The following is a 14,813-nucleotide window of genomic DNA, read 5'->3' as shown; positions in this document are numbered from 1 at the left end:
GTACTACAGCCTACATCCTTCTGAATTTGCTTAGTGTATTCATCTCTTGGTCTCTCTCTAGTTCAACTATGTTTTCCTCTATCTCGCCATGACCAGATTACTAACGACGTACTTTAGGTGGATCCAGAGTGATTTTATGGAGGACCTCGTTGCATACAACATAAAGCACATTAGCATTGTTGTTCAAGTATCCTAAAGTGCTATGTGGCTCGTCATACCTCCTACGTTTACTTGCAGAAACATTAACTGGCCCAACTTGAGATGGTTTCATTCGCACCACTCTCACTGCTAACACAGTTATCTATAGCAAACTAGTCCCAAACTATAAAGTCACGTTTCGGCAGTAAAACGCTTCAGTACAACCTTTTCAAGCCACTTCTTCATTATGCTGCCAAATATCGAAAACTATTTTAAGATAAAGAAGACGCACAGCTACCTTTTTTAATGATTACTTACGTTGATAACAGGAAAAGGTCGATAGGTGGGAATTCCGAAATTTCATGCGAACAGTTACTCTCCACTTTCATTTAGACTCAAGTATACAAAAATCTAAGAAGCTTAGAATAAAACTATGGGTTTCTATAAGAAACATACGTTCTTTTTCCGTATAAATTGAGATTACAAAACTTAATGTAGCTCCTCCTCATGACGATAGACAGCAGATGCTGTAGCACTGTGGAACGTCTAACTGTGCAGGCGTGAAAGGCCTGCCACAGTCACTGTCTCTTGTTTCTGAATTCTGTAGCTGCAAAGTTACGTCTTGTCCTCGATAAATGCAGCCTAATACGCTGTCAGTGTCGCATTCGTACCGACTCCCCAAATTTTAAGTGGAAGTGAGGATTAGTAGTTATTCTTTCTTTAAAAATATTTTTCGGTTTATTAATTTCTTTAATATTAAGAAAAAAGACACGTAAATTTTACGTAATCCTTCAATAAACCCCATGGGACTCCAGTATTTCAGGCTACACAGTTCCACTAGGGGTGCAGCAGAACACTAATATATTTGGGATTTGTTAGTATTATTCCTCTCGCATATCTATATTTCTCCTATAAACAGCCATCTTCAGTGCATTTGAGTTTGTTGTAATCTAACAAATTCGTAGCAGTACATGTCACCATAAGGCTTTCCTGGTATACTGAATGTACGTCAGCAAAGACATATGGTGATATGAACTGCTGGAAGATTGTTACATTAGAACTCATTCAAATTCACTGAAGATGACTACACTCCTGGAAATGGAAAAAAGAACACATTGACACCGGTGTGTCAGACCCACCATACTTGCTCCGGACACTGCGAGAGGGCTGTACAAGCAATGATCACACGCACGGCACAGCGGACAAACCAGGAACCGCGGTGTTGGCCGTCGAATGGCGCTAGCTGCGCAGCATTTGTGCACCGCCGCCCTCAGTGTCAGCCAGTTTGCCGTGGCATACGGAGCTCCATCGCAGTCTTTAACACTGGTAGCATGCCGCGACAGCGTGGACGGGAACCGTATGTGCAGTTGACGGACTTTGAGCGAGGGCGTATAGTGGGCATGCGGGAGGCCGGGTGGACGTACCGCCGAATTGCTCAACACGTGGGGCGTGAGGTCTCCACAGTACATCGATGTTGTCGCCAGTGGTCGGCGGAAGGTGCACGTGCCCGTCGACCTGGGACCAGAACGCAGCGACGCACGGATGCACGCCAAGCCCGTAGGATCCTACGCAGTGCCGTAGGGGACCGCACCGCCACTTCCCAGCAAATTAGGGACACTGTTGCTCCTGGGGTATCGGCGAGGACCATTCGCAACCGTCTCCATGAAGCTGGGCTACGGTCCCGCACACCGTTAGGCCGTCTTCCGCTCACGCCCCAACATCGTGCAGCCCGCCTCCAGTGGTGTCGCGACAGGCGTGAATGGAGGGACGAATGGAGACGTGTCGTCTTCAGCGATGAGAGTCGCTTCTGCCTTGGTGCCAATGATGGCCGTATGCGTGTTTGGCGCCGTGCAGGTGAGCGCCACAATCAGGACTGCATACGACCGAGGCACACAGGGCCAACACCCGGCATCATGGTGTGGGGAGCGATCTCCTACACTGGCCGTACACCACTGGTGATCGTCGAGGGGACACTGAATAGTGCACGGTACATCCAAACCGTCATCGAACCCATCGTTCTACCATTCCTAGACCGGCAAGGGTACTTGCTGTTCCAACAGGACAATGCACGTCCGCATGTATCCCGTGCCACCCAACGTGCTCTAGAAGGTGTAAGTCAACTACCCTGGCCAGCAAGATCTCCGGATCTGTCCCCCATTGAGCATGTTTGGGACTGGATGAAGCGTCGTCTCACGCGGTCTGCACGTCCAGCACGAACGCTGGTCCAACTGAGGCGCCAGGTGGAAATGGCATGGCAAGCCGTTCCACAGGACTACATCCAGCATCTCTACGACCGTCTCCATGGGAGAATAGCAGCCTGCATTGCTGCGAAAGGTGGTTATACACTGTACTAGTGCCGACATTGTGCATGCTCTGTTGCCTGTGTCTATGTGCCTGTGGTTCTGTCAGTGTGATCATGTGATGTATCTGACCCCAGGAATCTACATCTACATCTACATCTATACTCCGCAAGCCACCTGACGGTGTGTGGCGGAGGGTACCTTGAGTACCTCTATCGGTTCTCCCTTCTATTCCAGTCTCGTATTGATCGTGGAAAGAAGGATTGTCGGTATGCCTCTGTGTGGGCTCTAATCTCTCTGATTTTATCCTCATGGTCTCTTCGCGAGATATACGTAGGAGGGAGCAATATAGTGCTTGACTCTTCGGTGAAGGTATGTTCTCGAAACTTTGACAAAAGCCCGTACCGAGCTACTGAGCGTCTCTCCTGCAGAGTCTTCCACTGGAGTTTATCTATCATCTCCGTAACGCTTTCGCGATTACTAAATGATCCTGTAACGAAGCGCGCTGCTCTCCGTTGGATCTTCTCTATGTCTTGTATCAACCCTATCTGGTACGGATCCCACACTGCTGAGCAGTATTCAAGCAGTGGGCGAACAAGCGTACTGTAACCTACTTCCTTTGTTTTCGGATTGCATTTCCTTAGGATTCTTCCAATGAATCTCAGTCTGGCATCTGCTTTACCGACAATCAACATTATATGATCATTCCATTTTAAATCACTCCTAATGCGTACTCCCAGATAATTTATGGTATTAACTGCTCCCAGTTGCTGACCTGCTATTTTGTAGCTAAATGATAAAGGATCTATCTTTCTGTGTATTCGCAGCACATTACACTTGTCTACATTGAGATTCAGTTGCCATTCCCTGCACCATGCGTCAATTCGCTGCAGATCCTCCTGCATTTCAGTACAATTTTCCATTGTTACAACCTCTCGATACACCACAGCATCATCTGCAAAAAGCCTCAGTGAACTTCCGATGTCATCCACCAGGTCATTTATGTATATTGTGAGTAGCAACGGTCCTATGACACTCCCCTGCGGCACACCTGAAATTACTCTTACTTCGGAAGACTTCTCTCCATTGAGAATAACATGCTGCGTCCTGTTATCTAGGAACTCCTCAATCCAATCACACAATTGGTCTGATAGTCCATATGCTCTTACTTTGTTCAATAAACGACTGTGGGGAACTGTTTCGAACGCCTTGCGGAAGTCAAGAAACACGGCATCTACCTGTGAACCCGTGTCTATGGCCCTCTGAGTCTCGTGGACGAATAGCGCGAGCTGGGTTTCACATGACCGTCTTTTTCGAAACCCATGCTGATTCGTACAGAGTAGATTTCTAGTCTCCAGAAAAGTCATTATACTCGAACACAATACGTGTTCCAAAATTCTACAACTGATCGACGTTAGAGATATAGGTCTATAGTTCTGCACATCTGTTCGACGTCCCTTCTTGAAAACGGGGATGACCTGTGCCCTTTTCCAATCCTTTGGAACGCTACGCTCTTCTAGAGACCTACGGTACACCGCTGCAAGAAGGGGGGGCAAGTTCCTTCGCGTACTCTGTGTAAAATTGAACTGGTATCCCATCAGGTCCAGAGGCCTTTCCTCTTTTGAGCGATTTTAATTGTTTTTCTATCCCTCTGTCGTCTATTTCGATATCTACCATTTTGTCATCTGTGCGACAATCTAGAGAAGGAACTACAGTGCAATCTTCCTCTGTGAAACAACTTTGGAAAAAGACATTTAGTATTTCGGCCTTTAGTCTGTCATCCTCTGTTTCAGTACCATTTTGGTCACAGAGTGTCTGGACATTTTGTTTTGATCCACCTACCGCTTTGACATAAGACCAAAATTTCTTAGGATTTTCTGCCAAGTCAGTACATAGAACTTTACTTTCGAATTCATTGAACGCCTCTCGCATAGCTCTCTTCACACTACATTTCGCTTCGCGTAATTTTTGTTTGTCTGCAAGGCTTTGGCTATGTTTATGTTTGCTGTGAAGTTCCCTTTGCTTCCGCAGCAGTTTTCTAACTCGGTTGTTGAACCACGGTGGCTCTTTTCCATCTCTTACGATCTTGCTTGGCACATACTCATCTAATGCATATTGTGCGATGATTTTGAACTTTGTCCACTGATCCTCAACACTATCAGTACTTGAGACAAAACTTTTGTGTTGAGCCAACAGGTACTCTGAAATCTGCTTTTTGTCACTTTTTCTAAACAGAAAAATCTTCCTACCCTAATTAATATTCCTATTTACGGCTGAAATCATCGATGCCGTAACCGCTTTATGATCGCTGATTCCCTGTTCTGCGTTAACTTTTTCAAATAGTTCGGGTCTGTTTGTCACCAGAAGGTCTAATATGTTATCGCCACGAGTCGGTTCTCTGTTTAACTGCTCAAGGTAGTTTTCAGATAAAGCACTTAAAAAAATGCCACTGGATTCTTTGTCCCTGCCACCCGTTATGAACGTCTGAGTCTCCCAGTCTATATCCGGCAAATTAAAATCTCCACCCAGAACTATAACATTGTGGGGAAATCTATTCGAAATATTTTCCAAATTATCCTTCAGGTGCTCAGCCACAACAGCTGCTGAGCCAGGGGGCCTATAGAGACATCCAATTACCATGTCTGAGCCTGCTTTAACCGCGACCTTCACCCAAATCATTTCACATTTCGGATCTCCGTCAATTTCCTTCGATACTATTGCACTTCTTACCGCTATAAACACGCCTCCCCCTTCACTGTTCAGCCTGTCTCTGCGGTATACATTCCAATCTGAGTTTTGGATTTCGTTACTGTTTACGTCTGGTTTCAGCCAACTTTCTATGGGCGTTGTGATCGTTTATTAATGAGAGCAGTTCTGGGACCTTTCTATAGACGCTCCTGCAGTTTACTATTAGCACATTAATATTGTTAATCCCTGTTGCATTTTGCCTACTCCTATCTTGCCGCGTCTCAGGAGGCGTCTTGTCGGGCCTAGGGAGGGGATTCTCTAACCTAAAACACCCCCATGTGCACTCCACACGTACTCCGCTATCCTTGTAGCCGCTTCCGGCGTGTAGTGCACGCCTGACCTATTCAGGGGGACCCTACATTTCTCCACCCGATAGCGGAGGTCGAGAAATTTGCACCCCAGATCTCCGCAGAATCGTCTGAGCCTCTGGTTTAAGCCTTCCACTCGGCTCCAAACCAGAGGACCGCGATCGGTTCTGGGAACGATACTACAAATAGTTAGCTCTGATTCCACCCCGCGAGCGAGGCTTTCCGCCTTCACCAATTCCGCCAACCGCCTGTACGAACTGAGGATGACCTCTGAACCCAGACGGCAGGAGACATTGGTGCCGACATGAGCAACAATTTGCAGTCGGGTGCACCCAGTGCTCTCTATCGCTGCCGGTAGGGCCTCCTCCACATCTCGGATGAGACCCCCCGGCAAGAAGACAGAGTGAACACTGGCCTTCTTCCCCGACCTTCTCGCTATTTCCCTAAGGGGCTCCATCACCCGCCTAACGTTGGAGCTCCCAATAACTAATAAACCCCTCCCCCCGTGTGCCTGCTCGGACCTTGCTGAAGGAGCAGCCACATGTCCCCTCACAGGCAGAGCGGGCGATGCCACACGGCCAGCCCCCACATTGACCTTCCACCTCGTGCGCCGCGAACGCCGCTGAACCCGCCACTCCCCTTGGGGAGAGGGTGGCCCAACCGCGCCCGGTACCCGCGAAGATGTCTCGACAGCAGGGACAGTGGGTGAAGCATGTAACACCTGGGGTGTACCTTGCGACGCACCAGACTCCCCACTGCCGCTACACTCCGAGGCAGCAGCCTGAAGACGGCTGACCGCGGCCATCAACACGCTCAGCTGTTCGCGAACAGTGGCCAGCTTCTCCTGCGTCCGTACACAGCAGTCACACATCCTATCCATCCTAAGGAAACAATTTACTGAAGAGAGTTAATCAACCTTTAACTAGACTGCTAATTCACTAAAGGCGGCTGCTTATTCACTAAACTGTGGTTGCTAGCCACTTCTTGTAGAAAACAATGAAAATAGCACTACCTGTCTCTGGACTGTATTGAAAACAAACTCTAGCACTACTGGCACTATGGTTGACTACAGGGACTGTCTCTGACTGTATTCAAAACAAGCACGAAATCTATGGAACACTATTAAGAGCACTCGAAAAATAAAGCTTCCTAAAAGCAAATACACACGGAAGAAGAAGTGACAAGTAAGAAAAATACAGTTAATACTTAGATTAAGGTAGCTCGCTGCACAGCAGACGTGAAGCAGGCAGCAGTTACGACGACACTGACTCTGACTATGGCTGACTAAAGGGACTCTCTCTGACTGTATTCAAAACAAACACGAAATCTATGGAACACTATTAAGAGCACTCGAAAAATAAAGCTTCCTAAAAGCAAATACACACGGAAGAAGAAGTGACAAGTAAGAAAAATACAGTTAATACTTAGATTAAGGTAGCTCGCTGCACAGCAGACGTGAAGCAGGCGGCAGTTACGACGACACTGAATGTGTCAATAAAGTTTCCCCTTCCTGGGACAATGAATTCACGGTGTTCTTATTTGAATTTCCAGGAGTGTATTTATGGCAGAAATACGGATATGCAAACATAATAAACAACCAGTGGGATTGAAAAAATTGATGTACTTCTGTCTTTCCTTAAAATCTTTTAACATATTTAGTTAGTTCTCCGTCGAGTGTTAGCATAGCGATTATGCTGCATACCTGGCAGTGATAAATTTCTTCCTGTAAACTGTGGGTGCTATCTTATGTGGTGACAGCTGGTTGAACACGATCTCCGCTATTTTATCTAGTGGTAAATTTTTATAGCTACATTCTGGAACATTTTTCAGTCAACAATAAAGGAGACGCTTGTAACTCCGACTTCAGGAATGTAAACAGATGTTATTATCATCGTATTACAACCACAAAATAGTTTTTTAATCTTCGTTGGATTGTTTGCCATTATACTTTTCAGGACACAGTCTGATTCATTTTCTTTCCATCTAATATACACACATCTAAAAAAGTTTGGCATCACCCCAGTTCCCAAAACTCCAGATGCTAGACGTTGACTGTGGATACTGTATAACAGACACAGTCCCTTTGACTGTTCAGAGATTGCCTTAAACCCGCCCAAAGATGTAAACAACCATCCATGAGCAGCGCCTATTAGACGGAGGGGGTCCGACAGCTGATCAGTTCCAGTCATTCAACCAGGAAGGAGATACACGTCTCGTGTTGTCTGTAGTTCAACCAAGCGTAGACGGATAATACCGTGGATCGATAGCGTCTGCATATGGTCAATACCACTGTTCGATCGTGTCCGCATTGTTACTTTGTGCCAGGAAGGGCTCTCAACAAATTAAGTGTCCAAGCGACTGGGAGTGATGTTCGAACGTCGAGGAGATACAGAGAGGCAGGAACTGTCGATGACATGCCTCGCTCAGGCCGCCCAAGGGCTACTACTGCAGTGGATGACCGCTATCTACGGATTATGGCTGGGAGGAACCTTGATAGCAACACCACCATGTTGAATAATTATTTTCGTGCAGCCACAGGACGTCGTGTTACGACTCAAACTGTGCGCAATAGGCTGCATGATTGGCAACTTCACTACAGACGTCCATGGCGAGGTCCACCTTTGCAACCACGACACCATGCAGCGCGGTACAGAGGGCCACAACAACATGCCGAATGGACCGCTCAGGATTGGCATCACTCTCTATTCACCGTTGAGTGTCGCATATGCCTTCAACCAGACAATCGTCGGAAACATGTTTGGAGGCAACCCGGTCAGGCTGAACCCCTTAGACACACTGTCCAGCGAGTGCAGCAAGGTGGAGTTTCCCTGCTGTTGTGGGGGGCATTACGTGGGTGTAACGTACGTCGCTGGTGGTCATGGAAGGCGCCGTAACGGCTGTACGATACGTGAATGCCATCCTCCGACCGATAGTGCAACCATAAGGGCAGCATATTGGCGAGGCATTCGACTTCATGGATGACAATTCGCGCCCCCATCGTGCGCATCTTGTGAATGACTTCCTTCAGGATAACGACATCGCTCGACTTGAGTTGCTAGTATGTTCTCCAGACATGAACCCTATCGAACATGCCTGACATGGATTGAAAAGCGCTATTTTTGGGCGTTGTGACCCATCAACCACTCTGAGGGATCTACGCCAAGTAGCCGTTGAGTAGTGGGAGAATGTGGACCAACAGTGCCTTAATGAACTTGTGGATAGCATGCCACGACTAATACAGTCATGCATCAATGCAAGAAGACGCGGTATTGGATATTAGAGGTAGCGGTGTGTACAGCAATCTGGACCACCACCTCTGAAGGTCTGATTGTATGGTGTTACAGCATGCAGTGTGTGGTTTTCATGAGAAATAAAAAAGGGGGATATGATGTTCATGTTGATCTCTATTCCGGTTTTTTGTAGAGGTTCCGGAACCCTCGGAACCGAGGTGATGCATTTGTTTTTATGCGTGTGTGTATCTAGAAGAAAAGTCACTTTCTGAAGTGTAAGTTATGACCACGAGAAAAATATAACAGTAGCAGATGGTCTGTTAGTGGTTGAATGATTCACTGCGTCAAATTGCTCAACGGAGGTAAACTGAGCTCGCAGAAGCCGAACCGCAACTACTGCTGTAGCCCAGTGCAACTGGACAGAACGTATACCAGGAGGGCCCGTTTATCACTGAGTAGGTGGGCAACCAGCTTTGTTTGGCCTCCCAATGGACGGTGACACACTAATCTCCCAACAAGTGTTCTAAACTATATTTTCCTCCAGAGTTCTGAAATGTTTGGTATGGTTGCACCCTCACGTCTCCCTCACCAAACTGTGTCTCACCAAACGTATCATTTTGGGAACGGCAAGCTCCAAGAAAGACGTTATTTCTATGAATTTTCTTTTCCGAAATCAAATTCTTGACAGTCTTGTACCATCTTTAGTTCTTCCGATACTTGTAGAAGCTTTCTTTCACTGAATTATCAGTTTATTAGCACCCAACGACGGTTTTCATTCTATTGTTATAGTGACCTTTACATAGAATCACACGCTAGGTGCGTGACATCAACAGTTGTCGACTGCTTCAAAGTGTGCCTACGTGTAGGTGGAATTATACAAAGAAGCATCCTCATCAGGCCACGTTTTGGGGTTCCCTCAAACGCTCGTTGCATTTCTCCGCAGTCAGACGTTCAGGAGAAAAGTAATCTACTTAAGCAATATGTAAATATGTGAGACGGAAAGAGAAAAGGGACCTTTTACTGGAAGTTCTTGATTTTGAACTTTTGTAATTTTTAAGTTCAGCATTAAACTCTGAACGCCGCGTAAAAAAGGAGAAAAGTAGATTTCACTCTCTAATTTTAAGTGAGTTTTGGCAGAGTTGAATATCGGTGATGGAAAATAGATGTTCCGAGATACTGCGCTTTATAGTTTTACTTTATTACCACTGTTTGACACTTTCAGAAAACAAACCCTCCATATGTAATATTGATAAATTGCCCTTTATCAAATGATATACTCTTCTTTAAGTTGACATTACCCATTAACTGCCCCCAACCTGAGAACAATTTGCCTACACTCAGTAGCTGTTTTTTGTCAAAATACTGGTATTTTTACTTTGTTTTATAGCATGTCTTACATCAAATTTAGTTTTTGAAGCCATTAATGGGCTCAAAACCATTCAAAATTTTAAATTCACAAAATACGATCACCGTGATCCCGTATTTTATAATTTCTAAAGGATGTGATTCTGTACTTCTAAAACACTTGTGTCTAAAGGTGTTCAAAACCGTTCACAAACAGCATTTTCGCCTCCTCTTCTTTAGTTCTGTAATCTCTGGCTGGTGACGTTTTTCCTCAGTATTCTCTCTGTCGCTGACTCGATGTTCTGCTGCAGGTTCTGGTCCTACTTCAGGAGACATAAAGTCTTTTTATCCCTCTTTCCACTGAGTCCTGATATTTTTAAAGCGGCAATATTTTCGTTGTCTTGTCATCCGTGCTGGAATTACCGTGGCAGGAAAACCAACGGGTCCTATTTATTTGGGAGGGATGCCACACGCAAATTCATGTCATGACTGTCCATTTTACAATGCAGACAAAATTAGTAGCTAACGATAAACTCAAAGTGGATGTATTTCATTATGTGATACACTTTGATAACATTACTGTTCCTTAAGAGAGTTAGCCAGTGATACACATGCACAGCAGCTTCACTTTTTTCTTTTACGACATCAAAATGGTGACATCTGTAGGCATTTATAACTCTCATATAAAAGGGATCACTTGTCTTGTCTGGCAATGGAGTATTCGCAGAATGTTCTTTGATTTCGATACTCTTCTGAGCTCCGTAGAATACCATAAACATTTAGGAATTCTGTTTTGTGAAGCACTGCTGAGACAACTGTGAGATTTAGAAAATGGTGCTCTTGTGTGGTCAATGCTTGTCCCCATAGCGAAAAAAGGTCCTTTTTCAAAAAAAATGACAGCGATTGCTTTTACAGTGTTACTGAGTCCTGTTGCCTTCAAACAAATTAAAATCGATACAAGCCTGTACACAATGAAGTAAATTACTGAAATATACAAGAGAGAAAAGGAAATAGATATTCTAGACGTTATCGAAATTTTTTGCTTTCAAAAACTTACCGACAGCAGAAGGGCCTAGCTGAGCTCTAAATGCCCAAGGTATTTGACCGAAGTCTTACAGGCATTCCTGCTACAAATGCTTTAGCCTTTTGTAGGACTGCAGCTTGCTTCACAACTCAGCATCGCAGTGAAGCATCTGAAGTTATTCCCAGCGATTTTCGCAAGAAAAAATGTTGTTTAATGTACGATAAAGCAGGCCGCATAATGGGAAGCACTAACGCAGGAGCAAGCATGAGAATCACAAAGGAGTAGCCATGTTAAACACCAGTCTTGGCGCAGGAAGTTTTCGACTCCCAACATCTACATCTACATCTACATCCATACTCCGCAAGCCACCTGACGGTGTGTGGCGGTGGGTACCTTGAGTACCTCTATCGGTTCTCCCTTCTATTCCAGTCTCGTATTGTTCGTGGAAATAAGTATTGTCGCTATGCCTCTGTGTGGGTTCTAATCTCTCTGATTTTATCCTCATGGTCTCTTCGCGAGATATACGTAGGAGGGAGCAATATACTGCTTGACTCTTCAGTGAAGGATTGTTCTCGAAACTTTGACAAAAGCCCGTACCGAGCTACTGACCGTATCTCCTGCAGAGTCTTCCACTGGAGTTTATCTATCATCTCCGTAACGCTTTCGCGATTACTAAATGATCCTGTAACGAAGCGCGCTGCTCTCCGTTGCATCTTCTCTATAACTTCCATTAACTCTAACTGGTACGGATCCCACACAACTGAGCAGTATTCAAGCAGTGGGCGAACAAGCGTACTGAAACCTACTTCCTTTGTTTTCGGATTGCATTTCCTTAGGATTCTTCCAATGAATCTCAGTCTGGCATCTGCTTTACCGACGATCAACATTATACGATCATTCCATTTTAAATCACTCCTAATGCGTACTCCCAGATAATTTATAATATTAACTGCTTCCAGTTGCTGACCTGCTATTTTGTAGCTAAATGATAAAGATCTATCTTTCTGTGTATTCTCAGCACATTACACTTGTCTACATTGAGATTCAATTGCCATTCCCTGCACCATGCGTCAATTCGCTGCAGATCCTCCTGCATTTCAGTACAATTTTCCATTGTTACAACCTCTCGATACACCACAGCATCATCTGCAAAAAGTCTCAGTGAACTTCCGATGTCATCCACCAGGTCATTTATGTATATTGTGAGTAGCAACGGTCCTATGACACTCCCCTGCGGCACACCTGAAATCACTCTTACTTCGGAAGACTTCTCTCCATTGAGAATGACATGCTGCGTCCTGTTATCTAGGAACTCCTCAATCCAATCACACAATTGGTCTGATAGTCCATATGCTCTTACTTTGGTCATTAAACAACTGTGGGGAACTGTATCGAACGCCTGGCGAAAGTCAAGAAACACGGCATCTACCTGTGAACCCATGTCTATGGCCCTCTGAGTCTCGTGGACGAATAGCGCGAGCTGGGTTTCACATGACCGTCTTTTTCGAAACCCATGCTGATTCCTACATGGTACATTTCTAGTCTCCAGAAAAGTCATTATACTCGAACACAATACGTGTTCCAAAATTCTACAACTGATCGACGTTAGAGATATAGGTCTATAGTTCTGCACATCTGTTCGACGTCCCTTCTTGAAAACGGGAATGACCTGTGCCCTTTTCCAATCCTTTGGAACGCTACGCTCTTCTAGAGACCTACGGCACACCACTGCAAGAAGGGGGGCAAGTTCCTTCGCGTACTCTGTGTAGAATTGAACTGGTATCCCATCAGGTCCAGAGGCCTTTCCTCTTTTGAGCGATTTTAATTGTTTTTCTATCCCTCTGTCGTCTATTTTGATAACTACCATTTTGTCATCTGTGTGACAATCTAGAGAAGGAACTACAGTGCAATCTTCCTCTGTGAAACAACTTTGGAAAAAGACATTTAGTATTTCGGCCTTTAGTCTGTCATCCTCTGTTTCAGTACCATTTTGGTCACAGAGTGTCTGGACATTTTGTTTTGATCCACCTACCGCTTTGACATAAGACCAAAATTTCTTAGGATTTTCTGCCAAGTCAGTACATAGAACTTTACTTTCGAATTCATTGAACGTCTCTCGCATAGCCCTCCTCACACTACATTTCGCTTCGCGTAATTTTTGTTTGTCTGCAAGGCTTTGGCTATGTTTATGTTTGCTGTGAAATTCCCTGTGCTTCCGCAGCAGTTTTCTAACTCGGTTGTGGTACCACGGTGGCTCCTTTCCATCTCTTAAGATCTTGCTTGGCACATACTCATCTAACGCATTATGTACGACGGTTTTGAACTTTGTCCACTGATCCCCAACACTATCTGTACTTGAGACAAAACTTTTGTGTTTAGCCAACAGGTACTCTGAAATTTGCTTTTTGTCACTTTTTCTAAACAGAAAAATCTTCCTACTCTTTTTAATATTCCTATTTACGGCTGAAATCAGATGCCGTAACCGCTTTATGATCGCTGATTCCCTGTTCTGCGTTAACTTTTTCAAATGGTTCGGGTCTGTTTGTCACTAGAAGGTCTAATATGTTATCGCCACGAGTCGGTTTTCTGTTTAACTGCTCAAGGTAGTTTTCAGATAAAGCACTTAAAAAAAATTCACTGGATTCTTTGTCCCTGCCACCCGTTATGAACGTTTGAGTCTCCCAGTCTATATCCGGCAAATTAAAATCTCCACCCGGAACTATAACATAGTGGGGAAATCTACTCGAAATATTTTCCAAATTATCCTTCATGTGCTCAGCCACAACAGCTGCTGAGCCAGGGGGCCTATAGAGACATCCAATTACCATGTCTGAGCCTGCTTTAACCGTGACCTTCACCCAAATCATTTCACATTTCGGATCTCCGTCAATTTCCTTCGATACTATTGCACTTCTTATCGCTATAAACACGCCTCGCCCTTCACTGTCCAGCCTGTCTCTGCGGTATACATTCCAATCTGAGTTTAGGATTTCATTACTGTTTACGTCTGGTTTCAGCCAACTTTCTGTCCCTAGAACTATATGGGCGTTGTGACCGTTTATTAATGAGAGCAGTTCTGGGACCTTTCCGTAGACGCTCCTGCAGTTTACTATTAGCACATTAATATTGTTATTCCCTGTTGCATTTTGCCTACTCCTACCTTGCCACGTCTCAGGAGGCGTCTGGTCGGGCCTAGGGAGGGGATTCTCTAACCTAAAAAACCCCCATGTGCACTCCACACGTACTCCGCTACCCTTGTAGCCGCTTCCGGCATGTAGTGCACGCCTGACCTATTCAGGGGACCCTACATTTCTCCACCCGATAGTGGAGGTCGAGAAATTTGCACCCCAGATCTCCGCAGAATCGTCTGAGCCTCTGGTTTAAGCCTTCCACTCGGCTCCAAACCAGAGGACCGCGATCGGTTCTGGGAACGATACTACAAATAGTTAGCTCTGATTTCACCCCGCGAGCGAGGCTTCCCGCCTTCACCAATTCCGCCAACCGCCAGTACGAACTGAGGATGACCTCTGAACCCAGACGGCAGGAGTCATTGATTAAGAGAGTTGTCACACAGCGTAAAGAGTGGCAAGTGTGTTTACCCAGCACTGATATTTCATTGAGTCACATTAAAAACTGAGCCCACCAATAAAAAAGTCGACACAAAGGAAAATTCAGCGGCCTGAAGTGCAGAGTGGGGTAGAGTGAGCAAAATTGTCGAGCT

Source organism: Schistocerca cancellata, chromosome 7 (assembly GCF_023864275.1).
Source record: "Schistocerca cancellata isolate TAMUIC-IGC-003103 chromosome 7, iqSchCanc2.1, whole genome shotgun sequence".
NCBI lineage: Eukaryota > Metazoa > Arthropoda > Insecta > Orthoptera > Acrididae > Schistocerca > Schistocerca cancellata.
The sequence above is the reverse complement of the archived record's forward strand: the minus strand, read 5'-3'. Positions refer to the sequence as shown.